This window comes from Pelophylax lessonae, assembly GCF_965119305.1.
Source record: "Pelophylax lessonae genome assembly, chromosome: 7".
In the NCBI taxonomy this organism is placed as follows: domain Eukaryota; kingdom Metazoa; phylum Chordata; class Amphibia; order Anura; family Ranidae; genus Pelophylax; species Pelophylax lessonae.
In genome coordinates, this window is record NC_138774.1 from 48337741 (window position 1) to 48352725 (window position 14985).

Here is a 14985-nt window from a genome sequence, read left to right on the forward strand (position 1 = left end):
CATGTTTCCATTAGTGCAAAATTCCAGTTTTGTGATTATGGCAGAACGTATTTTTAAGAAGTCTCACTTTACATAGTTACATAGTTAATGAGGTTGAAAAAAGACACCAGTCCATCCAGTTCAACCTATGTTGCTGTTAACAGTACACTGTATACCCCTGTATGTTGTGGTCTTTAAGATACCCATCTAATAGTTTTTGAAACTATCAAAGCTCCCTGCTGATACCACTTTAAGGCTGAGTTCTACTCTTTTTTGTGTTTATTAAAAGTCAGCAGCTACAAAAAGTGTATCTTCTGACTTTTAATAAACACACACTCACCTTTCCCACGATCCAGCAATGCGGCCATCTGAAGCCTCAATCCTCTCCCTCTCCTCTCAGCGGTGCCGGCATCTCTAGTTTGGGCACCCGGCTGTGACAGCTTGCGGCTTTTACAGCCGGATGCGCACTGCGCATGCGCAAGTCGTGTTGCGTATGGCCGGGTAATATTCTGGGGCCTGTGATATGTCCCAGAAGATTGCAGGGAGGGAGGGGGAGAGGAAAACTTCTGCTCGAGCCGCCTAGGCAGTCTGAGCAGAAGTGGGAGTGGGTACCTGTCAAATCTAGGTACCAACTCCCCCCCTCCAAAAAAAATGACATGCCAAATGTGGCATGTCAGGGGCTAAGGAGTATTTAAAGCAGAAACTCCCCTTTTGGGTGGATCTCCGCTTTCATTTGTATTTATGTTTTCTGTTGCCATCTTCCTAGGAGTTGTCTAAAGCCCCGTACACACGTACCGATCGTCGGCAGAACGATCGGCCGTCTTTTGTCCAGGGCTGTCGTGTCTGTTGAAAACTGCAAAAGACTGCACATGAATTTTGTCGGCCAACAGCAGCCGACTGCAGAAGTGATGTCATGTGATGGTTAACTTTCCGTGCGTTTTTTCTTTTCTGAGCATGCCCAGTCTTGCAAATCTGCTGTTTGTCGGCCGAATTCTGTACTGACTGGCGAACAATCGGCCATTCTGGTGTTGGGGCTTACAAAAATTTTAAAGCATGCACATCAGATTCTTTTCGGCCAAAAATGCGCTGTCGGCTGTCGGAAGCATCATACTAACAAGCCTACAATCGGCCGATCGGTCGTCGGCCGAATATTTACGTCCGACAATCGGTACGTGTGTACGGGCCTTAAGACTAGCTGTGAGTTCAAACAGGGTACATTTCCTCCCTACATGGCCATCAGATAACCCAGCTAGCAAAGACATGGCTTTTTTGACAGGTGGAACTTTTCTCCATCCCCAAGCACTTGGCTAAGACAAGCATCTCACAAGAAATGCAGTGGGAAGGGGGCTTGTTAGTTAAAATTTTCCAGGTAAGTGCGCAAGTGCTTTGAGAAAAAGGGCTATTTATTGAAGTAGCCATCTTCTTGTTGGCTCCATTGTCCAGTGGCTGTGGAAGGAAGAGCTGTGCCTTTTCCAACCTCGCAGCTAGCTTTTGACAGCACCTTTGAAGATGGGATGTGTACTACATATACAGTACAACCAGAAAGTATTCACAGCACTTTACTTTTTCCACATTTTGTTTTGTTACAGCCTTATTCCAAAATGAATTAAATTCATTATTTCCCTCAAAATTCTACAAATAATACCCTATAATGACAACATGAAAGAAGTAGGTTTGGCAAGGTATCAAATTTATTAAAAATAAAAAATGAAAAAAAATCACATGTACATAAATATTTACAGCCTTTGCCAAGACACTCAAAATTGAGCTCAGGTGCATCCATTTTCAACTGATCATGATCCTTGAGATGTTTCCACAACTTAATTGGAGTCCACCTGGGGTAAATTCAGTTGATTGGACATGATTTACAAATCGTAAATGAAAGAAGTTTGGAACCACCAGGACTCTTCCTAGAGCGGGCCGCCCCAGCAAACTGAGCGATCGGGGGAGAAGGGCCTTAGTCATGGAGGTGACCAAGAACCTGGTGGTCACTGTGAGAGAGCTCCAGCATTTCTCTGTGGAGAGAGGAGAACCTTCTAGAAGAACAACTATCCCTGCAGCACTCAGCAAATCAGGCCTGTATGGTAGAGTGGCCAGACAGAAGCCACTCCTGAGTAAAAGGCACAGCCCGCCTGGAGTTTGCCAAAAGGCACCTGAAGGACTCCCAGACCATCAGAAACAAAATTCTCTGGTCTGATGAAACAAAGATTGAACTCTTTGGGCTATATGGCAAGCGTCATGTCTGGAGGAAACCACTGCTCATCACCTGGCCAATACCATCCCTACAGTGAAGCATAGTGGTGGCAGCATCATGCTGTGGGGATGTTTTTCAGCGGCAGGAACTGGGAGACTAGTCAGTATTGAGGGAAAGATGAATGCAGCAATGTACAGAGACATCCTTGATGAAAACCTGCTCCAGAGCGTTCTGAACCTCAGAATGGGGCAAAGGTTCATCTTCCAACAGGACAACGACCCTAAGCACACAGCCAAGATAACAAAGGAGTGGCTACGGTACAACTCTGTGAATATCCTTGAGTGGTACAGCCAGAGCCCAGACTTGAACCCGATTGAACATCTCTGGAGAGGTCTGAAAATAGCTGCGTACAAAGGCTGCCCATCCAACCAGATGGAGCATGATGGGTCCTGGAAAGAAGAATAGGAGAAACTGCCCAAAAATAGGTGTACCAAGCTGGTAGCATCATACTCAAAGAGACTTAAGGCTGTAATCGGTGCCAAAGGTGCTTCAAGAAAGTATTGAGCAAAGGCTGTGAATATTTATCTACATGGGATTTATTTTGTTTTTTATTTTTAATAAATTTGCAAAAATTTCAAATACACTTATTTCATGTTGTCATTATGGGGTATTGTTTGTAGAATTTTGAGGAAAATAATGAATGTAATGCATTTTGGAATAAGGCTGTAACATAACAAAATGTGGAAAAAGTGAAGCGCTGTGAAAACTTTCTGGATGCACTGTATTTTGTCCCCTGGGGAACAGAGCATTAACATTAATAAATTTGGTAGTGAGCCTTCTTCTTTAGGTACAACACCTGTGCCCAGGTTATGGGTGTTCAGCTATTTACATATTCTTAACAAGCAAAGATCTTCAAATATCACAACAAAGTCTCTAAAGTCAGGATTTAGGCTAGGTTCACATTTGTGCATTTCCTGTGTGCCACGTTTGCGCAGGCACAGCAACCCATTCATTTGAATAGCTTGCTGTGCCTGTGGGAAGCACAGGAAAAAGGTCCCTGCACCTGGCAGCCACATGGAAACCCCATGGTGCTTATGCACTCTGTGGTTTTATGCTCTCAAAAATACGCTGCAGTTTCAGATGCATGCATTTATGGCACCCCCTCGCCTCTGCTAAACAGCAGTGCATGTGAGTGCGGGAATGCATGCGATATGCATGCATTCCTGCAACCGCATAATTTTTAACCTAGCCTTGAGGCTATGTTCACACATATGCGAATTGGATGTGGGTTTCTCGGTCAGCATTAAAAAAGGGTTCTGTCCTGTGCATCTTCTGGTCCCATTCAAGTGCAACTTCAGGCAAAAATCTGAACCTGATTTGCACCTGAATCAGGGAACAAGGACGCACCGGACCCCACGCTGTAAGCCGCGCTCGCAGCATATGTGAACGGAGCCTTAGCCTGCAGTCACACTGGGTAGGATTTAAAGTGGTGCGATTTAAAGCCTGACTTCTACCACAGTTTAATACTACTTCAGCGCTACTTCTGTGAGATTTGTAATGAATATATGACTTCTGTGCTACTTCATTGAGAGGGGCTGTCCATTTCACAATGAGGAACAGTGATGTTATGAACAAAAGTTTAACTAGCAAAGGGTTAATATTTAACTTATTTCAGGGCCAGGGCTGCTGTTAGAAATTGCGGGGCCCCGTACAGACTATCTAGCAAGGCCCCCCCAAGAAAATATTAAAGATATATTTAGCTAAAATTACAACAAAATCACTATTATCAGACACAAATATAACATAACTCACATAATTCCTGCTAAATCTAAAAATAAAAACTATGTTAAATAAAAAAAAAGATGAGATGAGAAAAATATACAGGCTGGGCAGATGGAGCTCAGTGATCAGAGAGACAGAGAGAGAAACAAAGTTACAATTTACAAATAAACTCCTGAGCAGAGATAAGTGCTGGGAGGGGGGCACACACAAGGGAGGGGGATTAGTGAGGGACAACCGTCTCTTTCTCAACAGATAAAAGCTGATAGCAGGGAGAGGGACAGATCAGATTCAGGTGCTGGAGGAAGATTTCTGTATTTGTTGTCCATCACTAATCCCCCTCTCTGTGAGGGCCCCCCTGTGTGCTCGGGCCCCCTACAAGAGGACTGGTGGTCCCCCCCTATCAGCGGCCCTGTTCAGGGCTCAAGTAATGCTGATATAGACACAGGTACAATTTGCAGCATGATTTACATTTTAGTCTATGGTAGTGAAATTGTGCTGAAGTCCTGAAAAAGTAATACATGAACTACTGTTTAAAGGAGTTGTAAAGGCAGAAGATTTTTTTATCTTAATACATTCTATGCATTAGGATAAAAAGCCTTCAGTGTGTAGCAGCCCCCCTCAGCCCCCCTAATACTTACCTGAGCCCCATCTCTATCCAGCAATGTCCACGAGTCCCCTCGGCCGTCCAAGAACGTCTGAATGGATACACGGAGCTGCAGTTTGGCTCGGGTGCCCCCATAGCAAGCTGCTTGCGGTGGGGGTACTCAAAGGAAGGGAGGAGCTAGGAGCAGCAAATAAGGACCAGAAAAGAGGAGGATCCAGGCTGCTCTGTGCAAAACCAACTGCACAGAGGAGGTAAGTATAATTTTTATGTTATTAAAAAAAAAAAAAAAAAAAGAGTTTTTACAATCACTTTAAGCCCTCGTTCACACTGAGGGTGGGTTTAAAATGGTGCGAGTTCAGCTGAACCTGCACGGTTTTAAACCCGCATGTCAGTGCGACTTCAGGTACAATTTGAGAGACATCTTTGCGGGTTACTGCACAGGTGTCTATTGAAATCACCCCCAAAGTCACCTAAAGTAGTGCAGAAACTATTTTTTGGAATCGGTGTGGCACCGCAAAGTTGGCTTTGCACAGATTGGGACAGTGCCATTGCCGGGAATAGGCTCCAATTTAGCATGCGATTTGACATGTCAATTTACAGATCAAATTGGCCCAATGTGAACAGGGGCTGAATCGCACTACTTGAATTCGTACCTATTAAGACACTGCTATAGAAACAAATTAGATGTTACTTCAGGTACGATTTGTAAATCGCATGTCGTACCTGAAGTGATACTGGTGTGACCGGGGGCTCAGTCTGATTCTAACAGATTAGAAACACCTGCTGAGTGTCAATGTTAGAGGGCTGGCAGGCTGCCAAGGTTCTGTAGCAAAAGCATGTAATAGTAAATGAGTTTATTTGCCTCTATTCTAAACTATGAAAATGAATTTCTGCAAAATGCCTATATCTACAGATATAAATAAGTTTTGAAGAAAAAATCATACTCACCTGGTTGAATGTAGCATCAGTCCAATGATGCATCTGATCCTCACCGCCTCTAAGCCTGAGAAACCAGCGATCAAAACCGCTGATCATTCTGTTCTCGGTCTTCAGGGAGCAGAGAGATGGTGAGAGTCATTTCCCCTCCGGCGCTCACTGGAGTGAAGGAGCTGTAGAGGGGGCACTCAACCCTGGGAGGGACAGTTTAGGTACACATCTGGTTGTGGCTCAGCTTGTGCTCCATCCCGGTGTCGTTTCTGGACAGTGGTGTCCCTCCCAGGGTTGATGACATCACGTCTGGCACATCACTTCCTGTGATGAGCCGAAACCCCAGGACAGGTTCTGGCTACAAAGAGGCTTCTGATGCTTCCTATCCCAATACCTTGCATCACATCCAAAGCTCCTATTGGATGATTAGCTGCTGTTTTTCCACCACATCACCGACACACTACCATCATCATCTTCTGGGCCAAGTAAGCAGTCCTTACTGTTACCACAGATTTTAAGAGACATTCTTGGTACCATATTTACCTCATGAGGTTGCTGTGACTTTTTTCACACGGTATTTGACATGGAGATTGATTTGTTGAGATGAGGTATTAAAATGTAAATATAAAGCTGTCAACCAAGAAAAAAAAAGGTCAGTCCTGTCCATAGAAAATTATAATTGCAAATTGTGCGCAGAAGAACTGAAGCTGGTACCCCTCATGGACTATAGGAGACAGACCAAAGTGATGAATGTAAAAAAAACATTTTATTCAATGAACATGATAAAAGTGTCTGAATTGGGATATATTTGTATGATATCCTATGGGTACTTTCTTGGTTTTGACCACTTTAGCCCCGGAGGAGTTGGCTGCTCAATGACCAGGCCCTATTTTGCAATTCGGCACTGCGTGACTTTAACGGACAATTGCGCTGTCATGCGAAGCTGTACCCAAACGAAATTGATGTTCTTTTTTTCCCACAAATAGAGCTTTCTTTTGGTGGTATTTGATCACTGTGTGATTTTTATTTTTTGCGCTATAAACAAAAAAACAGTGACAATTTTGAAAATAAAACAATATTTTTCACTTTCTGCTATACAACATTCCCCAAAAAAATGTAAAAATCTAAATGTTTTAACATTTTAGGCCACTTTGTTTTCTGCTACATATTTTTGGTAAAAAAAATCACAATAAGCATATTTTGATTGGTTTGCGCAAAAGTTATTGCGTCTGCTAACTACGGGAAAGATTTCTGTCATTTTATTGTTTTTTTTTTGTAATGGCGGCAATCTGCGATTTTTTGTGGGACTGCGACATTGCGGTGGACAGATTGGACCCCTAACTGACATTTTTGACACTTTTGGGGATGCCAGTGACATTACTACAGTAATCAGTGCTAAAAATATGCACTGTTACTGTAATAATGACACTGGCAGGGAAGGGGTTCATACTATTAGTGATCAAGGGGTTAAATGTAAGCCTAGGGGAGTGATTCTAACTGTGGAGGGGCGTGGCTTGTGAGATCATCATAGAGACATGCAATCCTATATAGCAGGATCACATAGCCTCTGTGATCACTTCAGGGAGAATGACAGCCGTATGTCCTTCTCTGACAGCAGGGGGAGATTGCAAATGGCCGGCGGCCATCTGAGCCGCCTGTCACACGCACTGGCTCCCCAGCTGATGAGCGGGGGGTAGGAGCGCGCCGCCGCAGGGGCGTGCTCGTCCCCTAGAGTCTCCTGAGCGAGCAACGTAGTGGGCGGTCGTCAAGTGGTTAATATAGTCCCCTGTGGGACGTCTGTTATTGTATTTGTATTTTTGCTTTTCATTGACACTTTTATCATGTTCATTGAATAAAATGTTTTTTTTTATATTTATCACTTTGGTCTGTCTCCTATAGTCCATGAGGGGTACCAGCGCAGTTATTCTGCGCACAATTTGCAAACAATTTGCAATTTGACATAGAGATTGTTCACGTTGCTCTAAAATAAACTGGCTTGTGTTTTTACAAGAATATTGATGTCACAGTGATATATTCTGGAGTTAATACTAAGTACCATAACTGCCCCTGATGATAAGGATGTGAAACTTTTTTCTACAATTGATGGTGTCAGCCGGGAGTATTGATGTTTTTAAAAGACTCTTGGGCGAGCATCCTAAAGAACACAACATACAGGGATATGGGAAATGATTATTGGCACACGTACACTACACAGGTTGAACTGAATGGACTATTGTCTTTATTAAACCTAACCTACTATGTAACTATGTTACACTTTATAGATGATATACAGTATCTATGACATATTTATAAAGTGGTGCACAATGACTGGTTCACATGTTTTAAATGCCAGTGATAGATTCACCACAAGTGAATGTTTGTTGAAAGTCACAATTTCTGCATCATAAATATGCTACATGTTCAGGTCGTAGGGCCTGTTCTTCTTCCAGTCTGAAAACTGTAAGCCCTTTATCTGCATATTTCTTCTGAAAGAGTGACTTTAAAATGTGTCAAAGCCTTGGGGTCAACATACCAGTATTTTCTGGAACAGAGTCCAGTAACAGGGTGTATGTTATTTGCTAATAATGTTCCCTTTATGTTTTTGGAACATACAGTACAGTTCCCTTTTAAGGAAAATACTGAAGAACAAGGAGCTCTGTCCCTTTTACTCCCCAGGTTCCATCAAACTCAACTGGCTGCAGAGTTATTATGTCTCCAGAAATGGAGAGCTGACTCTCTGGAGCTCCATGGAGATGGAAGACATTCAAATACTGGCTACCTACAATGCTACACGACAGTTTATATTCAAGAAGAGCTGGGCAAAGGGAAACCACACAGCTGATTACTGGAGTTTATATAATGTGTTCCTAAGCAAATACTTTTCTGCTTTCCAAATACACATAAATGGAATCAAAAAGGAGTTTAGTGCTAAAGGTAAGTGATTTGCAATAACACAAGAGGCCAAATAAAGAATATGTTGAACAGAAACATGGAACAGTATACAGTGCCTTCAAAAAAAATTCATACCCCTTGAAATTTTCCACATTTCGTCATGTTGCAAACAAAAAACATAAATGTATTTTATTGGGATTTTATGTGATAGACCAACACAAAGTGGCACATAATTGTGAAGTGGAAGGAAAATGATCATCCCTATTGCACACCCGTTTTCTTGCCAAGGGTGTTGCATATACTCAGAGTAGGTACATATAGCTAGACACACATTCGCTAATGTGCATCCAGAATATGTCAGTAAGGGTCCTTTCACACAAAGTAAGTGCAAAAGGTTGAAACGGCGCTACCTTTCAAGTGATAAAGTGCCAAGTGAATAAATAAATAAGTAGTGATATTATTTATATTTTATATATTGTAAAGGGCTCAAGTGATTGGTGGTCAGTGTGATGACCGATTTTTCTGACTCCAAAATAATGCACACTATAGGGTGCAAAGTGCTAGTGCAAATAAATCAATAAAGAATAAATAAATAAAGAAACAGTGAGTTTTATTTTAAAAGAAACCTGCTGTTAAACAGTGTGATACGCCAGTGATAATTGTGATAAATTATTCATAAAACCAATCTGATAAATAAAAAAATAAATAATTTCCAGCTCTTCTTGATAAAAAGTAACCAAAGATCCAAATAAGAACTGAAAGCGCTCCAGCAGACGTCCTCTGACGAAACGCGTAGGGTGGAGTCATACGTCATTACGTCACTTCCAGGTTTTGGAGCTAGGGCCATGGAACGCGGAAGCTTCCCAGCTTTTCTACTGATCGTGGACAGTCGTAACTGTGAGTCACTACCTCCGCTATTTGTGATTGCACTGTATACTATACCAAGGGGTTCCCTCTCTCTCTTTACATATCTTTGAGGAACAAAGAGGGGATTACATCGGAGGAACCCCCGGATACTACTACATCGGTCCCACAGCATCTAGTATGAAGCAAGTTGTATAAGAGGTGCAACACCAAGTGGTCACACTGGTGAACTGCAACCAAAGGTTTTCTTTTATCACTCGCCTATTCACTTATATATATGTTTTCAGTTCTTATTTGGATCTTTGGTTACTTTTTATCAAGAAGAGCTGGAAATTATTTATTTATTTATTTATCAGATTGGTTTTATGAATAATTTATCACAATTATCACTGGCGTATCACACTGTTTAACAGCAGGTTTCTTTTAAAATAAAACTCACTGTTTCTTTATTTATTTATTCTTTATTGATTTATTTGCACTAGCACTTTGCACCCTATAGTGTGCATTATTTTGGAGTCAGAAAAATCGGTCATCACACTGACCACCAATCACTTGAGCACTTTACAATATATAAAATATAAATAATATCACTACTTATTTATTTATTCACTTGGCACTTTATCACTTGAAAGGTAGCGCCGTTTAAACCTTTTGCACTTACTTCACTATCTTAACCCTTAGGGGTTGGTTGTTGGCAGCTTACACCTTATAAATTAAGATATATTTATCACAAACTCCATAGCGCTGGTCACTTAGGTTTATCTCCTTTCACACGGCCCGCATCCGCCGACTGAGCCATTTTGCTCAGCGGGGGATCGATCCGCGGATTCCCACTGAGCAGGCGGATGACAGCTCCGTCTCCACTGCAGAGAGCTGTCAGACCACCGCTGTCCTCTATGGGGGAATCGGATGAGAACGGACCGCCTGTCCGTTCTCATTCGATCCCATCTGATCCGCTGGACAGATGGAATATAGGGTTTCTATCCGTCCGGATTTCACGGATAGGATCAGAAGCAGATAGCAGCGGGTGTCAGCGGAGATGTCCCTGCTGACATTTGCTGCCCCATAGGGATGCATGAAGGATCCGATCAGGTCCATCTGAAAAACAGACAGGCGGATCTGATCAGATCATTCGTGTGAAAGGACCCTAATAGTCACTTTATCTTCAATGAGATTTGATTGAAGAAATTTTCAAATCACGAAAGTAATGAATTTCAGCAAATCTGAAATAAATGATAAGGAAACAAAATAACATAAAAAATACCGAATTATCCAAATTTGAAAATTAATTTGAATTAAAAAATTGTCATAAATACAGTAAAGTATAAAAGTGAAATATGAATGTTAAAATGAATATGAAATGATTCCTGCTTAGGCTGTTTTATACAATGGATTAGGCAAAAACAAAAAACAAAATAATAGAATTAAAAGAAATAGAATAGAATAGAATAGAAAATAAAAAAGAGAATGGAATAGAAAGAAAACTTGAATAAAACGGAATAGAATAAAATATAAAAGAATAGAATTTAATAAAATAAAAAAGATTAGAATAAACTATAATAATTCAAAATAGACTAGAATAAAATATAAACGGATAAAATAGAATAGAAAAGAATGAAACAGAATAGAACAGATTGTAATAGAATATAAAAGAAAATGATAAAAAAATAGAAAGGGTGCTTCAGCCTAGCGCTTTATGTGTGCCACATCCCTAATGATATTAGGCAAAAAATGGGGTTCCCCTTGTGGGACATTATAGGCACATAAAATATAATATATATGAAAATATATGAAAAAGGTATTTGAAAAAATATTATTTTATTATAAACACAAAAATATATTAATAATTAAAAACAGTACAGGCAAGGAAGAGAGACAGGTAAATCAACCACAGTAGTCTGAACTGAAACCCAACATGTTTCGAAGCCAAAGGGAAATTTGCTTCTTCTTCAGGGGATGGTTCAAACGGTACTCTAATGAATAAGAAAATATAAAAAATATAAAAACCAAGGATTTTTGAAGGTTTTTTTAGGAAGAAAACATTCCAACATGACTCTTTAGAGTTTTACATAGTAGTTCTGATGACATTAGCGAGTACTCACAGGGTTGAAAAATAGCTGTGCTCAGGTAGCCTGCACGGTTAAAAACATCTGGTGGGTGCGAGTGTCCTTTGCGACCAAATGCAATGGGTAAGATGGTAGATGGATATACTGGTCAGTAAACCAACAGCTGTTGAGGTCATGTGTGTAGCCCACAATCAATGGACGTCTGAAGTCCTTAATTTGGAGAAGCCAGGAGCAGCCTTTAAACATAGGTAAATGGCAAGGATGTAGGTAGCGCCGGTCTGAAAAGTAGACAGATCAGGGCTAAATAAATTGATATATGTAGTAAAATGAGCAAAGAAAGGGAATTTGTATATTAATGGATGTCGGCATGTAAAGTAGCCACATGTCTATATATAATATAATAAATATGTAGGAAGCATTATAACAAAAAATGTGCCAAAAAGGTAGCCCAACATAAAGAGGGCAATAGGGCCACAATAGGGTGTAACTGCATATACAAAGCCGATCAAAGAAAAAGGGGTTTTGGAAGGAATAGGCCGGAAATTGAATGAAAAGTCAATACCTGGATGTTAATGATAGTAGAGCAAACGGCGTCCTCTCAGCACCACAGCCAGCAAACAAATGCGCTGGCTGTGTGTTGCGAGAGGTGCACTATAAAAGTGCTGGCCGATTAGCACAAGGCGTGTATCAGCTGGCTTCAAGGGAAGGGCTTCCCGGAACGCCGGTGCCGAGCCCGCCCACAACCAACATGCGTCACACATGACGCAACGTGGGCGGGATCGGCATCTGCGCTCCACCGACACGGGGGTCAGAGCCGGAAGTGCAGATGCACTACGGCTGCCGATTGGTCCGGGCTGAACCGCAAAGGGAACAGAGGATGGAAAATAGGACCAAGCTACCACGCGAACGCGGTATATGTCTCCCCGTGTCGGGACGCCCACTGAAGGAGGGGCACCACCCGGAGTCAACACGGATTGCTGAAGAGGATTTACAAAAGCCAAATTGATTAAAAATACAAAAAAAAATATAAAAGAAGTATATCATAATTATATCAATCAAAAATAATTAAAGATTGTGATTATTGCATATAAATATCAGCAAGGACACGACCCGCAGATGTAGACAATTGCAGACACTGGAATACAAAATGACAAGGTCAACATACAGGGAAGAGAAATATACATGCAATATATGTCAATAACAATACAGCAAACATCAAAAGCATGCATATATAGTTATACATGACAATATCAAAAAATATAATTTTTGTATTAAGAAGAATTACATGTTAACACAATATGGTACAATATAAATATACTTGAGGCCAGGACAATAGAACATATAAATATGTGGACACTGAGAATAATGTAATGTTATATAGAAGCCCTGAAGTATGATTAAGGGTAAATGGCCGTCTGGTTAAGGCAGAGAGAATTAAATCTCCATTCCTCCAGAGTTAAAACCCTCAAGAAAGGGCTTGAACGATAGGGATCCATTAAGTCCTGGGGGCTCAGTGGCCCTGAGCAAATAGATCCACCTTAGTTCAAGTTGGAGGAGGGACTTATTCCAGTCCCCTCCTCTAGGGGCGTGGTGAACTCGGTCAAGAATCAAGAACTTAACCTTAGGCATTTTGCCGGCATGTACAGTAGCCACGTGTCTACCCAAAGGTAGCTCAGGGTCCGCTTTCCTCATGCTTAAAAGATGGCGGTATGCGCGTTGCCAAAACTCCTGCTTGGTCTTGCCAATGTAAAAACACTGGCAAGAACAAAGCAGGAGATAAACCACGCCTATCGTGCGGCAATTGGCAAAATGCTTAGGTCGATAGACATCTCCATTGGGCAATATGGGGGATCTTTGTGTAAACATGTAGCCACAATATTTGCAATTGCCGCACATGTATGTCCCTCTATATTTGCAACAGGTGGACATATCAGTGTCGCGGAACTCGCTACGAACTATTTTGTCTCTCAATGCTGGGGCCCTTTTGTAGGTGAAGTTAGGTGTATCTGACACATATTGGCCCAATATAGGATCCGAGGCCAATAGGTGCCAGTGTTTGGAGACAATGCGTCTAATTTTTTGATGTTGTTGATTATAGGGAGTTATAATCCTTATTGTGTCTTCCTTTCTAGGACCCACTGGTGTTTTTGGAGCTAATAGTGTATCTCTATCACTCTTAAGGGCTCGTTGGTAAGCTTGTTTAAGCGATTTCTTAGAATAACCCCTACGTAATAGACGTTTTTGGAGGGCGTCAGCAGCCGCTTGGAATAGTTTGAGGTCTGAACAATTTCGTCTTAGCCTCAAGTACTGACTAGTGGGAATTGATCTAAGTAGAGGGGTAGGGTGGAAACTTGATCCATGCAATATTGTGTTTCCCGCGGTGGGTTTGCGGTAGAGGTTACTCTGTAGGGTTTCGTTTCCACTACGTGTAATCTCGACATCGAGGAAGGTAATACGATCAGGGTCCATGTTCATTGTAAATGAAAGGTTAAAGTCGTTCTTGTTCAAATGAACTAAGAAGGCTTGGAGGGATTCCATAGGACCGTCCCAGATGAGGAACGCGTCGTCGATGTACCTGGTCCAAAAAAGGATGTGACCAGTGTACATCGACATCGCGTCGTCATCCAAAAGAAAATGTTCCCACTCCCCCAGGTACAGGTTGGCATATGACGGGGCACAACAAGTGCCCATCGCTACCCCCTGCACCTGGAGGTAGTGGGAACCATTAAATGTAAACACATTATGCGTGAGGATATGCAACAATAGATCTAGCATAAACTCGCCATAGGCATCTAGTGGGTCCTGACCAGATATAATATGCTTCACAGCTGCAATACCCCTGGAGTGGGGGATTGAGCTGTAGAGAGCCTCTACATCGATGGTGACTAAAATCGCGGTAGGGGGTATACAGAGGTCCTTAATTTTGTTGATGAAATGAATAGTGTCCTTTGTAAAGGAAGGTAACTTATGGACAAGGGGTTGAAGATATGCATCAACTAGCTTACTTGCGTTGTCTGTAATAGATCCGCATCCCGAAATAATCGGTCTTCCGGGAGGGTCCGTGGTACTTTTGTGTACCTTAGGGAGGCCATAGAATGTGGGGGTGACAGGAAATTTGGTGCGGACAAAATTCCAAGTGTCTTTGGAAAAAACGTTGTTAAGGTAGGCAGTATCCACCAACTGATAAAATTCCAAGTTATACTTGGTAACTATATCTGGTGTGATACGCCTATACCAATTGGTATTATTTAAAATATTTGTGCACATTTTGGTGTATTGGGTATTGTCCATTATCACAATGTTCCCCCCTTTATCAGCCTGCTTGATGGTAATAGATTTATTAGTTGCTAAGTTGTTAATTGCCTCTCTTTGTGCTTGAGAGATGTTAGGTTGGGATAGCGGACGTGTATTTAGTTTTTCAACTTCCTTTGACACTATTTTTAAAAAAGCGTTAATATTCGCATTCTGAATGGGAGGGTAGGCATCAGATTTTTTGCGAAAATCAGTGCCTACTGTCTTTTGTTCTCTGGATTCAGGCGGGATACCAGCGAGTTTGACTTTCATAATGACACAGGACACCATTTTGTCAGGTCTCATCGGGGATAGTTGGAATAATCTCATGCAACAATATCAACAAGATTTCGAGGACAATGAATTTATAGAGACAGAATTGTCAT